Source organism: Thermobia domestica, chromosome 8, assembly GCF_964235325.1.
Source record: "Thermobia domestica chromosome 8, izTheDome1.hap1.1, whole genome shotgun sequence".
Taxonomy (NCBI): Eukaryota; Metazoa; Arthropoda; class Insecta; order Zygentoma; family Lepismatidae; genus Thermobia; species Thermobia domestica.
Window position 1 is genome coordinate 98,162,313 of NC_137461.1, and position 13,045 is coordinate 98,175,357.

Here is a 13,045-nt window from a genome sequence, read left to right on the forward strand (position 1 = left end):
TATCCAAAAATTTTATAGTGACACACATTCAATTTAAACTCACTATAAACCTTGAAGAACGGAATTTTGCATAGTGTTGACTTCCTTGGAACCAATTAATTGTCTAGCAATGAAATCAAAAGAACTTAAAAAAAAGAAAAGAAAAGAAACAGAAACAAGAACGAGAACGGAAACGAACAAGAACAGTTCTTTTTAAAGTAATAATATAGATTCTCATGTAAGAACTAAGAAGAAAAGAAGGCGATTTCCCCTTTAGTCATCTATGACGCAAGGCAAAGTAGCAAATGAGCCATTTACGAAGAGAAAATATTAGTATTGTTAATTGGAAATCCTACCCAATCACACGTTTCCGTCTTTAGTTACCTTTTTTTTTCTTCTGAAATGACGTTTTAAGATCGAAATATTTTTCTTCTCTTTATTTTGACTTTGTTAGTGATGGCAAAGTAGAGCTACATATATATAACCTCGCCTCCGAACAGGCAATTCAATTTATCTGCAATGAATTAAAAAACAAGGGTACTTTTATAACGTAAAATTAAAACTTACCTTAATTGTAGGATGCATTTATTTTTTCACTGCCGAAAGAGCTTAAGAACAGACATTTACCTGTAAAAGAAGAAGTACGGAACAATTAATTTTAATAATATACATTTTTATTCAATATGTATTTTATTTGTATCTCCTTTAAAATCATGACCAATGTTGTTCGCGAGACGAGACGAGATATACTTTCTCCTGACGAGACGAGAAAGCGGTATATATATACTTTTGGAGACGAGAAAGAAGTAACGGATAGCTTTCGCTAGATATTTTCGAGACAAAATAGCCCCAAATGTAGTCTCGTGTGCAACATTAATCATTTCAGTGATAAGAAAAGGTGTTATTACTCAACACATATAAGAAGCAACACATACTTGTTCTGAATAACAAGTGGTAGTGTCACGTTTAAACCTCTCGAAGGAGTTTGGTTTCAATGGCATAATATTACTTTCAATTAACATTGAAACCGGAAGTGTTAGTGTATTTCTATCACTTCCGGTTTTAGTAGAGATATTAGAATGGAGAAGATGGTGTATATTTTTAGAACATTAAATCGATTCCCCGCAAAAACTTCTAGCTATTTCTGATTGTTTTTGCTCTGGTCACTATTGAAACCGGAAGTTGCAGTAGATTTTAACCACTTCCGGTTTTAGTAGAGATATTATAGTGGAGAAGATGGTCCCTATTCTTGGAACAATGAATCTATTTCTCCCGTAAAAATTGCTAGGTATCTCTATTTTCTTCTCAGGGGGCGCGGTGGCTCAGTGGTAGAGCGTTCACCTCCGATGCTTGGGGTCCCTGGTTCGATCTCAGCTCGCACTTTGTGGTGGACAAACACCGTGCTCGTGGGTTTTCTCGGGGTGCTCCCACTTTCTTCATTCCATCATTTCATTCATTTCTCATTATCACCGTCTCTTTTAGCCTAACCGGCATAAACGTCGGACGTAAAGCTTAAAGATTTCATTTCATTTTTTCTGTTTTCTTCTCTATGTAGATCACCATTGAAACCGGAAATGGTAGCAGATTTCTACCACTTCCAGTTTTTGTAGAAAGATTACAGTGTAGAAGATGGTTCCTATTCTTAGAATGCTAGAACTATTCTCCCCCTCCCCGCCAAAACTCCTAACTATCACTGTTTTAGCTCTATGTAGATGAGTATTGAAACCAGAAGTTGTAGTAGATTTGTATGACTTCCTGTTTTATTAACGAGGAGAAAGTTAAATCAATTGCAGGAAATCATTTCTTGCTGTCTATTACCGATATTGTTCTATAGTAATTAACAATAAAACCGAAAATGATTGATTTCTAACTCTTCTGGTGTATCTATTACCTCAATCAGCAAACTCGATTTCTAACAGGGCCCCCTCGGTGGCTCAGTGGTAAAGCGTTCACCTCTGGGGCATGGGGTCCTTGGTTCGATCCCATCTCGCGGTAAGTGAACTTTGTGGTGGACAAACACCGTGTGCGTGGGTTTTCTCGGAGTTCTCCCGTTTAATGCTACTTTCTTCATTCCACCATTTTATTTATTTCTCATCATCACCGTCTCCTTTAGCCTAGCGGGTATAACTGTGGGACGTAAAACTTAACGACTTAATTTTGATTTCTAAGTTTTGAACCTCTACATCGTGGCCAAAAATTGATGGCGATCCGTCAAGTAGTGCTTGAGAATTTTTTGTCTTCTGGACAGATAGGGTAAAACAAACTCCCTAGAACGACATAACCAAAAAAGTGAAAATGCATTAGTTCGTTCAGAGTGATGTGTAAAATTTTCGTTTTATACACTTTGTATTTCTGAACATGAAAAATGAAACTTCTACTTTAATGTCCCACGATTATACCAAATAGGATTAGGTAATTGTTTCATACGTGAAAGTGAGTCGATTAAATCGGTATAAAGTCAGAGTAACACCTCGCGATCTTCTCCAGTCAGATATAAACCAGATTAGAGGTTCTGAAAACGTTAATTCAAATGGCTTCAGTGTTGAAATAGAACTTTTGCCTCGAATTAATTAATTAATTAATTAGCTCTGATTTTTAGCTGTTACTTGTTTCTTGTTTCTACAGAGTGGAACAATGGTACCTTAAATTTAATATGAAAAGAACACGAATAGATTTAATTAAAATGTCATCTATATGCTTTAGCTCGTATCTTCACAGTGTTCTTCTTGAAGACAAGTTCTATTAGTTCTTTCGCATAACATAGTTAATCGGGCAACTAAGCCAATAGAGGAGTGCTAGCGTAATTATAGTTTTGTTTTCGGTTCCTAGTTCGGAAGGGTCCACGAATAAGTCGAAAGTATGCAGAGGGTCTAAGCTTAAAATGTCCAGATGAATTAAGGATTTTGAATAGTATATACTAATTGAATAATTATATTCTCATTCACCGAATATTCACAGTCACTATCAATTAATATTACACCGGTATATGGTACTCTGATTTCTTAGTATGAGCAGGCCAGATCTATGGAAGAGGTTGATTGCTATATTTTTAAATAGCACTGAGTGAGCTTTTGCATTATGTTCACTACCGGTACCAAAGAAAAGTAAGTGACACGATCTTCTATGATACATTCTGCTATAAAATAAACATACACGAAGAAGTGGTATGTAGAGCCCAATATGGCTCACATGTAGATTGGTCACCTCTGGTGTGGGAAGCCCCTGGTTCGATCGCAGCTCCAATGATGAGTTTTGTAGCGAACAAAATACTATATGGGCAGGTTTTTTCAGGGTTTTATCAGGTATTTTCTCCAATTTTCTTTATTTTATCAGTTTCTTCATCATCATTACAGCCTCATTTAGTCATAGGGTATAAAAAAGAGATGTTAAACTTTAAGAAAAGAGAAATGTGTATTTCAACATAAAACTAACAAATATACGCAAAATGTTTCCTTTTATTCGCAATACTATTTTTTTTTTTTTTTTTTTTTTTTTTACTAATACATCCTTTCAACCATAGAAGCTAAAGTCCTTATCATATGTCAGGGCACAACTATCAGTTGAGACTCGAGTATTGGTTCGAATAACTTAGTCCTGTAATCTTCTAATATAAAAATTGAAATTGACTATGTTTGTGACGTAATAACTCTTGAACCATCTGACCAATCTCAATCAAATTTTCAACAAAGATGAGGTTCGGACCTGAGATTGTTTTTATCATTTCACTTTGACGGTGCAATTTAGGTGAGTGGGATATATATATATATATGAAAATAATTAAATTCACCGCTATTAGTGCCGAATCCATTGTTTTCATGGTCTCTGTGATGAACAGTGACACTTCCAATGCCGTTTAAATCCAAATTCAGCTTCACTGTCCTTTATGTCCAAAATGAAACTTACTATTTCCGTGGGAAGAACGCGCAATCTGCTAATCTATTATATAAAAATTAAAATGGTCTTCGTGTGATTATATCACGTAAAAACGGTTGAACCGTTTGAAATGAGTTTTTGGATATAATTATGATCTATCTCGAAGTGGGTTTTTATTATGTTACTTTGATTAAAATATGTGAGAGGCAGCAGAGAGAAAAAAAAATACGAACAATAGATTATCTCACGATTCTATTAAGTTAGGAAAATTAATCTTGTTATATAAACTTCTCATTAAAAATAAGGGGATACGTGTCCCAGCACTTTTGTAATTACCGTTTCAAGGAGAGCGAAAGGAACATTTTTAAAATAATTCTTTCGTCACATTGAAAGTGATGTTGTCTGTTATTTATGATCGCCTAATAGGGAAATAGTTGAGCAGCTTGAAATGAACCTTGGAACATCTTGAACTGGTTTTTTATCTTGTCACATTGATTAAAACACTTTGAATACTAATGATATATATATATATATATATATATATATATATATATATATATATATATATATATATATACAAATTGGTTGAAATTCTGTAGACTGCGGACCACGTACAAATATGTGTTCCATTCGAAAATTATTTTATGTTTCCCTTCGCACTTGTACTGAGTTAGTAATCTTCAATTATTCCTTGGATCGCGTAGATCGTAATTTTGTCACTAGATGATGCGCAAATATTCCTAACTTTTCTGTTGGTGTCTTTGTTTGAAAGCGTGTTGGACGAAGACATAATCTGAAATTGGAGAAGAACTTCGTGAAAGTGGTGGCGATATTTTTAGCGGAGACGCATTTCAATGTTTTTAATGGTTTAGTCATTTGTAGCACTCTGCACAAAACAAAACAAAACAAAAACTGTCCGTTTAAGAATTTATGAAAACTATCTGTGGGGAACTGGTTAAATACAAACATAACTCGCACAGGAGGCTTCTAGGATCTGCAGTTACTGGGATGACCTTAGGAGAGAATATTTTACACAAAATTCCGCCCCAGAAGTCGCTTTTTATAAAGAAATTTTCTTCGAATATTTTCATACTAGAAATGACTCCACACCATAAACTGATATACATTGTAGTACAATATAGAAGCTGTAAATGTGATTTAATGTTTAAAAACATTATGAACATGTATAGCAAATAAAATAAGTATATATGCTTCCTTTGTTTATAGTAGGAAATATTTAGGTATTTGAGTTTTTAAAACACACAAGAAAGACCAATATAGTTGGAATGGAAAACCTATGTCTCCAAGTTTAGCACTCATAGTATTAGAAGTCATATTCTACACTCTAAATACAGTACCCACTATTTCAGAGGTACAAAACGGCCGTTTTGTACCCACTAATTTAGCAGGTACATTGTACCCAAGAGTTAGCAGGTACAATGTACCTGTGATTTCTTAGGTACAAATAATTTCATGGGTACAAAACCTAATTTCATGGGTACATATATAGTCAGAAATAATATTAAGTATAAGTTAGAGCTATCATTTCATATATATCTCCAACCTATACTTAATATTGTTTCTGACTATACCTATTATATGAAGCCGCGGTGTCTCAGCAGTAGAGCGTTCACCTCTGGTGCATGGGGTCCCTGGGTCGACCATAGCTCATGCCAAGTGAACTTTGTGGTGGACAAACACCGTGTGCATGGGTTTCCTCGGGGATTTTCCGTTTCCTCCCACTTTCTTTATTCCACCATTTCATTCATTTCTCATCATCACCGTCTTCCTTAGCCTAACCGGCATAACCGAGGAACGTAAAACTCAAAGATTTCATTTCATTTTCTACCTGTGTCATTGAGAAACACAAGGCGACTCAGTCAATACCAGTACATATCTAGATTACAACACTTAACAACATTTGTTATTATAGCTCGTAATCTAAGCATTTCCCAGTTAACATTAAAAGTCACAACCATTCTGATTAACGTAAATGTGGTAAAAATGTGACGGTTCTGTATAAAACTTAGGTGGGCTCGGGAAAACTTTCTGGTGAGATAACGTGTTGCCCATTACACAAGTAGAAATATTGGTTTAATCTATTTTTAAAAAAACTCTTAAATGGAAACAGGGGTCATCTGACGCATCATCTTAAGACGAGATTTCAATATAAATTGAAAGGCGAAGTCAGTTTCTAAGTATTTGTACCCTGTTACTTTTCAGCAATGACTTTATAAATGATACTAAAATTAAGAACAACATGCAATTGGTTACATAAACAGTAATAATGAAACACTCACTTTTTCAATGAACTTCTCACGAAATACTAGAACAAAATGAGATTTGCTCCTTTTTCCATCTAAGATTAGTTTTTGACAAATCTAACATGGCTGCCTCCAAAATAGCTTACAGAACACACTGCTAGAAATTTTCCGCATCCACGTAAACCCATTTGCAATTATACCTCTTTTACTTCAGAGTATACAGTAATCAGGGTGGCTCTAACTTTGACTTACCTTGCACCGTATCATATATGAATATGCCTTGTACTTTGAACATTAGTAACGATAATTGTCATACCTCTAATGATAATAATTGATGTTAAGAGCTACACTCATTCCGACATCAATGTACTGTGTAATCATATTTTAAATAATACCTACACCATAATGAAACACAGAGATTGGAAGCCATGCTTCGCGCAATAGTGTACAAAAGGATAACTTAAAAAAAAAAGCTTTCAAATAGATCAACCCTATATTTCTCCTTATTTTAAACACAGATATTTATTTGACTTGAAATACTTGAATACATTTTATATTAATAATAAAAGTACGGCCATTCGTCCTACTTGAAGGACGCGCCTCCTGATTTAAAAAAAAAAATGGAGAATTTGTCCTTCCAGAAGAATGTGGACCTCCCATAAGAGTGAATATGGGTATGATCTTATCTATGAAACATTACCTTTGGAAAGCATCTCACCTTTAGTCAACGAACGATCTTTTTTTTTTTTTTTTTTTTTTTTAAGATTGGATGCCATACAGAACTTAGTCTTCCTTTCTTCTTAGTGATGCTTTCTGTGCTGCCACAAATATGCGAAGTCCTCTTAACTGTGGGCAAATATTGTAGGACCTTTCGGACATTCAGCCTCCCTTGAAGGATGTTTAAGTTACACGTTTTCTTATTAAAATAATGAAAATACATAAAAATACCATCGATGATATTTTCCATATCAAAGCTTTGCTTTTATGAACCCGAATAAAACAACATAATAGCTGAGCAATTCAAATACCTTTCATTAAAATCTAAGCTTTTAGTTTTTAATAATAAGTTTTCTGGGGCAAAATGTCACATATTCTTCTTCAAGCTGTGCAATGGGAATGAAGAAAAATACTTCAGTTTGCGCGTGTGGACTCACACCGAATAAAGTATAACAAATTGAATAATGCAAATCTTGAAGCTAAGTGAAAAATTTCAAGAACAACCTCGGACCAAACAGGTTTGTTGGGGGGGGGGCGCTGATAATGCAAATTTGATGTTTTAACAGATTATTGTTCACAATTTTTCTCTGCTACATTATATAATCTTATTAAATAATAAATAAACATCATTATTTTAAAATGAAGTGCTAAAATACGTGATATACAGGAACATAATTCGAGTGAAACAAAGCTAAGTTTATTGCTATTGTTTAATTGCTATTCTTACAATTGTTTTCGTTATAATTTATAGTATTTTATATGGTGTCTACAGTACGCTGCGTCTGATGTTTCATTATCACGTGTCAAAATACAGGAACAATCCAAACCAAGTTGGGTATAATATATTTTTAACGTAATAAATACATAAGAGCAGCAAGCAGGCCTCTTCGGTATCTCAGCTGTTTCTCCATTTCCTGTCCACAGAAGTTTGAACTCGGCAGTATAGAACAGGGTTAGTCCTTGAGGTTTCAAAGTTTCTTGAAACGATTCCTGTAATATATATATCCAAAAGGAATGAGTTTAGATATATTTAATAAAATATGAGGAATACAGTATTTACATAAAGAAATAAAATTACGAAATAACAGTGCTATGTAAAATATACAATAATTATCTTATCAAGTGTAGCTACATCAAAATTAAAAAGTTGTTTACATACTATCATTATGTAGACGACACGTTAATTCTCTATAAAGACGACAAACAAATAGAGGTACTCCTTAGAATGCTAAACAATATTAATTTTAAAAAAACGAAATATATTTTTTATAAATATGTTATACTTTGGTACGCTTTATAGTGATAACATGCTACAAAAACTGATAATTTTATTTGGGATACGCTTGTTCTTGTTAAAACTCTGTATTTTCGGCAGGGTTTGCCCAAGTGGGCGCAGCACAGCCAAAAAAACTGGTGTTTTTTTTCGGGTTTTACTCACCTGCAAAACCCCACCTGGGTTTTAAGCTTCTGGTGAGTGTATTAGTCATACAACTAAGCTGATCACATTGAAAGTTGTCCCGTTTCCTCCCACTTTCTTCATTCCACCATTTCATTCATTTCTAATCACCGTCTCCTTTAGCCTAACCGGCATAAGCGTGGGACGTAAAACTCAAAGATTTCATTTCATTTTTTTTTTTTCGGTGTAGCGGATTCCGGGTTTAATTCGCGGCGGGAAGTCTGGAAAAATTTGAACGATTCTGGTGGTTCAGATTTCACCTTAAACTGTAGGTCTACGTCCCATACAGGCCCGCTGCTGAATAGGGACGCTAAACTTCAATAACAAACCAACCAAATTTAATGTTAACAGATAGATTTCCAAGTTAACAGATAGATAAAGAATAGTAATATTAAGGAGACGACGGGGACTTTAGCTTCTTATTGCAGCATCTTCAAGAAAACATCTTTCATCGTTGGGACCAAAACTACGAACAGTATGTACTATAAGCTTCATAATACTTATTTCAATATAGGCCTAAATAATATTGGATTAGATTACAAGTTCGCAATGGTGGTTTCAGAATATTTCGCCCAAGACACTTTAAAAACACGAGAGGTGAAAAGAAATATTGCGAAAATATTGGTAACACATTGAGTACGAGCGGATTTATGACCCCAGGGAATTTTTTCCGAGTCGTCCCCTGAAACCATTACTGCAAACTCGACTAAAGTTGGTTGGGTGTATTAGGAAAGGGGATTCCATTGCCTCCTCCTCTCCTCTGCGTCGTCACTGTTCCTATTCTGAATGTGAGAGAAGCACGAAATTGAGTATCTAGAAAACACAAATAGAAAATCTTGAAGAGATCTTTATGTAGCAGTAAGTAGAAAATTGTTGCAAATTATGACAATGACAATCTTGAAATATAAATCACATTTTAACACTTTTAGCCCACAGACATTTTGGTATTTCGAAAAAAAATAAAACAAATTAAATCCGAGAAAACCCACATGAGCCCAGGTGGAATGGGTTTTTTCGAACCATGAATTTTGGGCCCTGATTTTAGTAGTTCTTGACTTTGGCCGGGCACGGTACTCTTAGCTGTTGTTTCTAAAATCCACAAAAAAACATGCCCCAGTCAGACGTCGAACCTGGAACATTAAAGTCGGAGCCTGACGCTTCAAAGTGTACGGCTACTGCGGTCTTACTGCGATACAAAACTTCTTTCAGAACTGCAAAAATGGTTTCAAAGTACTTTTAAATTTTCATCTGCAACTGATGTAATCTGTTGGTGGTAGAAGGATGTCAGAAGAAAAAGAAAAAATACACAATAAAACAAAAATATATATATTATTAAAACTGCAGCAATTCCGTAGTAAATCGCGGCAGATCGCGGAAAGATCTATGCAACTTTAGATACGTATGGTTTAATGTGTTAAATTTAGCATTTCAATCAAAATACAATAAATTGTATGTTGAGCATTTACTGACATAGTAATTAGAGCAATTTCTTCAAAAGTGTTGAGTGATTGGAAAACGAAACTGGTACATGTGATTAAGGGTATTGATACAGTAATTAACTAATTGGAAGTTTGCTAAATGTAATAAATGTATACACATACCTTTAATTATTACTGCTTTTTAAAGATAGCAATATTTTCTCATTTTAATGGTAAGAGAACATTTACTTGATCTTCAAATAACAAAGCGAATATTTATTAAAACAGGGCATTTTGCTACTATCTATGGCTCATAAAGTATGGGATTACTTATTGAAATCACAATGCAAAAGCGAAGAAACGAAATTTAATCAAATTGCGTTGTCCCAAGTCCTTTTATTCCGACGAAAAATAAAGAATTCCCTTCTGTGCCCTTCTGCCATATAAGCAGATTTTACTAAAATACAGGAATATTGCATAACAGGTTATTAAAAATTCCTTCCTCAATTTACTATAATTACTGATGATGATCTTAGAAACATCCGAAACATTGATGTTGCGATTTCTAATAAATGTATTTTCGAAATAATAAAATTTCCGGGCCGCGGGCTCAGTGGTAGAGCGTTCACCTCTAGTGCATGGGGTATCGGGTTCAAACCCTGCTCCCGCCAAGTGAACTTTGTGGTGGACAAACACCGTGTGCGTGGGTTTTCTCGGGGCTCTCCTGTTTCCTCCCACTATCTTCATTCCAGCATTTCATTCATTTCTCATCTTCACCGTCTCCTTTAGCCTAGCCGGTATAATCGTGGGACGTAAATCTAAAAGATTTCATTTCATTTTTTTAATAAAATTTGCAAAAGATAAAAATAAGAAAAAATGGCTTAAGTGTCGTACATTACCTATGTTAAACGAGTTTATAAAAAGTCGACACTGACCTTATTCAAGGCACCATTAGTATGACTGAGAGAAACCAGGGAAAGACTTCAGTCAGGATAGCGGTTGCTGAGCGTAATCCAGGACCTTCCCAATACGAAGCCAACGCTCTACTAACTGAGCTACTGTTACTCGGTAATATAAAACAATACTTTAATATAATTACTTCTAACTCGAATAAATAGTCAGATACATTTTCTGTTGAATTTGCAGAGTTTAAGCTCTCATTAGGAACCGGCCAAGGGTTCATTTGGTACGACACAGGTTTGTTGTTTCTCTTTTGATTTCAGTTTTTGCCTTTTTCTTCGCGGTGCCAATCTTACGAAAATATCCTTCGAAGAAGCAGAGGAGAGAATTGTTACTTCTATTTTACCAATAATAAGCTAATTCATGATTATAAATCAAAATAAAAGTTACTGTGCTTTAAAGTTGAAGTAACACATTTGTATTTTACTCGCGCTATTTATTTTTATTGCATCAGACAGCTACACATTTTCCTTGTAATCGATGTCTACTTTCGAAGAAAGGTATATTTTCATATCACTGCGTTGCATAAGGACGTTAAGGCCAAAGATAATTATTTATATCCATATGTAATTTAAATAAATAAATAAATTTATTTAAACAAAAAGCCGGTTCAAATAAAAAAACTGGTTTAAACCAAAAAATAGTTTTTTTTAAAAAAAAAAGAAAGAAAAACCTTCTTCCCAACCCTGTGTAGCAGACAGACACTGGTATCCAACAAAATATTTTCCACCAGTTGTATCGGGTAATATTAATTTTTATAAGCGTAAGTTATTTTGGGGTTCCTATAAACATAAATTACACACGGGTAGAATCACAGTACTTACAGACAAATTGTTGAACGGATCAGGAGAGCTTAATGAAGTGATATTTGCCTGTTTGTTTGTTTAGTTTGAGATATTGTATTTTCTATTTGAGTTTGGGATACTGAGCAAGGAACACTGAAATTTCGAAGCTACCGTATATATATATACCAATTTTAAGCTAGCACCAATCACGAAAAGAAAAGAGAGCTGTTGTAGTTCCGGTTCCTAAATCTTTCTTTCGATCGTTTTTACGTTATTTTTTTTTTTAACTTTCTACGAACTCTTGTGGAATATCAGTTAGGGCCAGGTTATTGTAAGTTCTTTTAGTTTTCGTCGTTACTTTTCGTGATGTAAGAATATGTGGTGGGGTATATGGAGGGAGAACCCCTCCCCCATTATATTGCGAGTGTTATTGCCGCATTTTCATAAAAGTAGGCCTTTTCTGTGTGCACATTGGGAATGTTCTCTTTGCCATGTACTTGTATACGGACTTCGAGAGATCCGTAAAAGGTAAAGAGAGGGGCGCAACGTTATGATTGGTGTCTGAGGAAGAAGGGGGCATTTGTGCTGTATCGAGGACCACACGAAATCGAAAAAGTACCAAAGTGTACTACTTCTCGGTTAGATTACATTACGTTACGTTAGGCTAGGCTAGGTTATGTTCAGTTACCTTCAAAACAGAGGCATGTAAACTTTTACAATTTAGCATAGAAAATTACTACGTAGGGCTTGATAATACCGAAATCATGGCAATCCGTCCTCTCATGGTTCGCTCTTTTAAAACTGAAACATGGCGTAAACTATGAGCGCTAGTTTACTGTACTTGATTTTTCATTGACCGTAATTTTATTTTTTATATCGAACTTCCGAAGAATAAATAAAATATCACGGCTTCAGTTTTTAAAATAAAGGAAGAAGAAAGAAGAAGAAGAAAGGGAAAATGAAAGAGGAGAAGAGGAAAAGAAGAAAAGAAATAGGGAAGGGAAATGAAAAGAGAGAAATACGGAATGATTACGGAAAAAACTATAAAAGGTTATATTAATTGTTGAAGAATAACCAAATTAAATGAACTACTGACAGAGAATCCAATTTGAAGTAATTTAGAGTAGACACATGTTCCCACATACAACCCAGACCTGGATCCAGGTAACTACACAAGAGAGAGTTATCCGGACCCAGCCCCGGTGATGAGAAAATTTAATTAAATTAGTTGTTAATTATTTCGTAATGCCAAAAATCCAACTAATATTTAGCATTTGTTGATCACAGTGGAGGTAGCTAGCACATTTGAGCTATTCAGAAAAAAATATTAATTATTTAATTATTATAATAATTATTTAATTTAATAACTGTCTTTTCTTTTATAGATAAAATTCTGGACATTTGATGAGATCGTCGTTTATTTTAGATATCGTATCAATTTGGTTTAAAACTTAATTTAAAACTAAAGCCCGTCTCACACGGAACTGAACTAAGACCTCAACCCAGGCTACAACTTAACAGTGTTTCCTAACTCAAACTTCTATGCAATTTCTTTTATCCTGAGGTGTTCTAGGGGTCTTAGACGATCCTTAA

The 13,045-nt window shown here is 34.5% G+C and overlaps 1 protein-coding gene across 1 annotated transcript in view; it reads right to left on the reverse strand.

The window, feature by feature from the left end:
- The window catches only part of LOC145693098 (TWiK family of potassium channels protein 18-like), a 1,093,215-nt gene that overhangs the window by 728,715 nt on the left and 351,455 nt on the right, over positions 1-13,045 (reverse strand). The window contains exon 3 of the mRNA XM_081768794.1: positions 547-606. The gene's annotated coding sequence lies outside the window, so the exon portion shown is untranslated. The remainder of the gene's footprint in view (positions 1-546; positions 607-13,045) is intronic.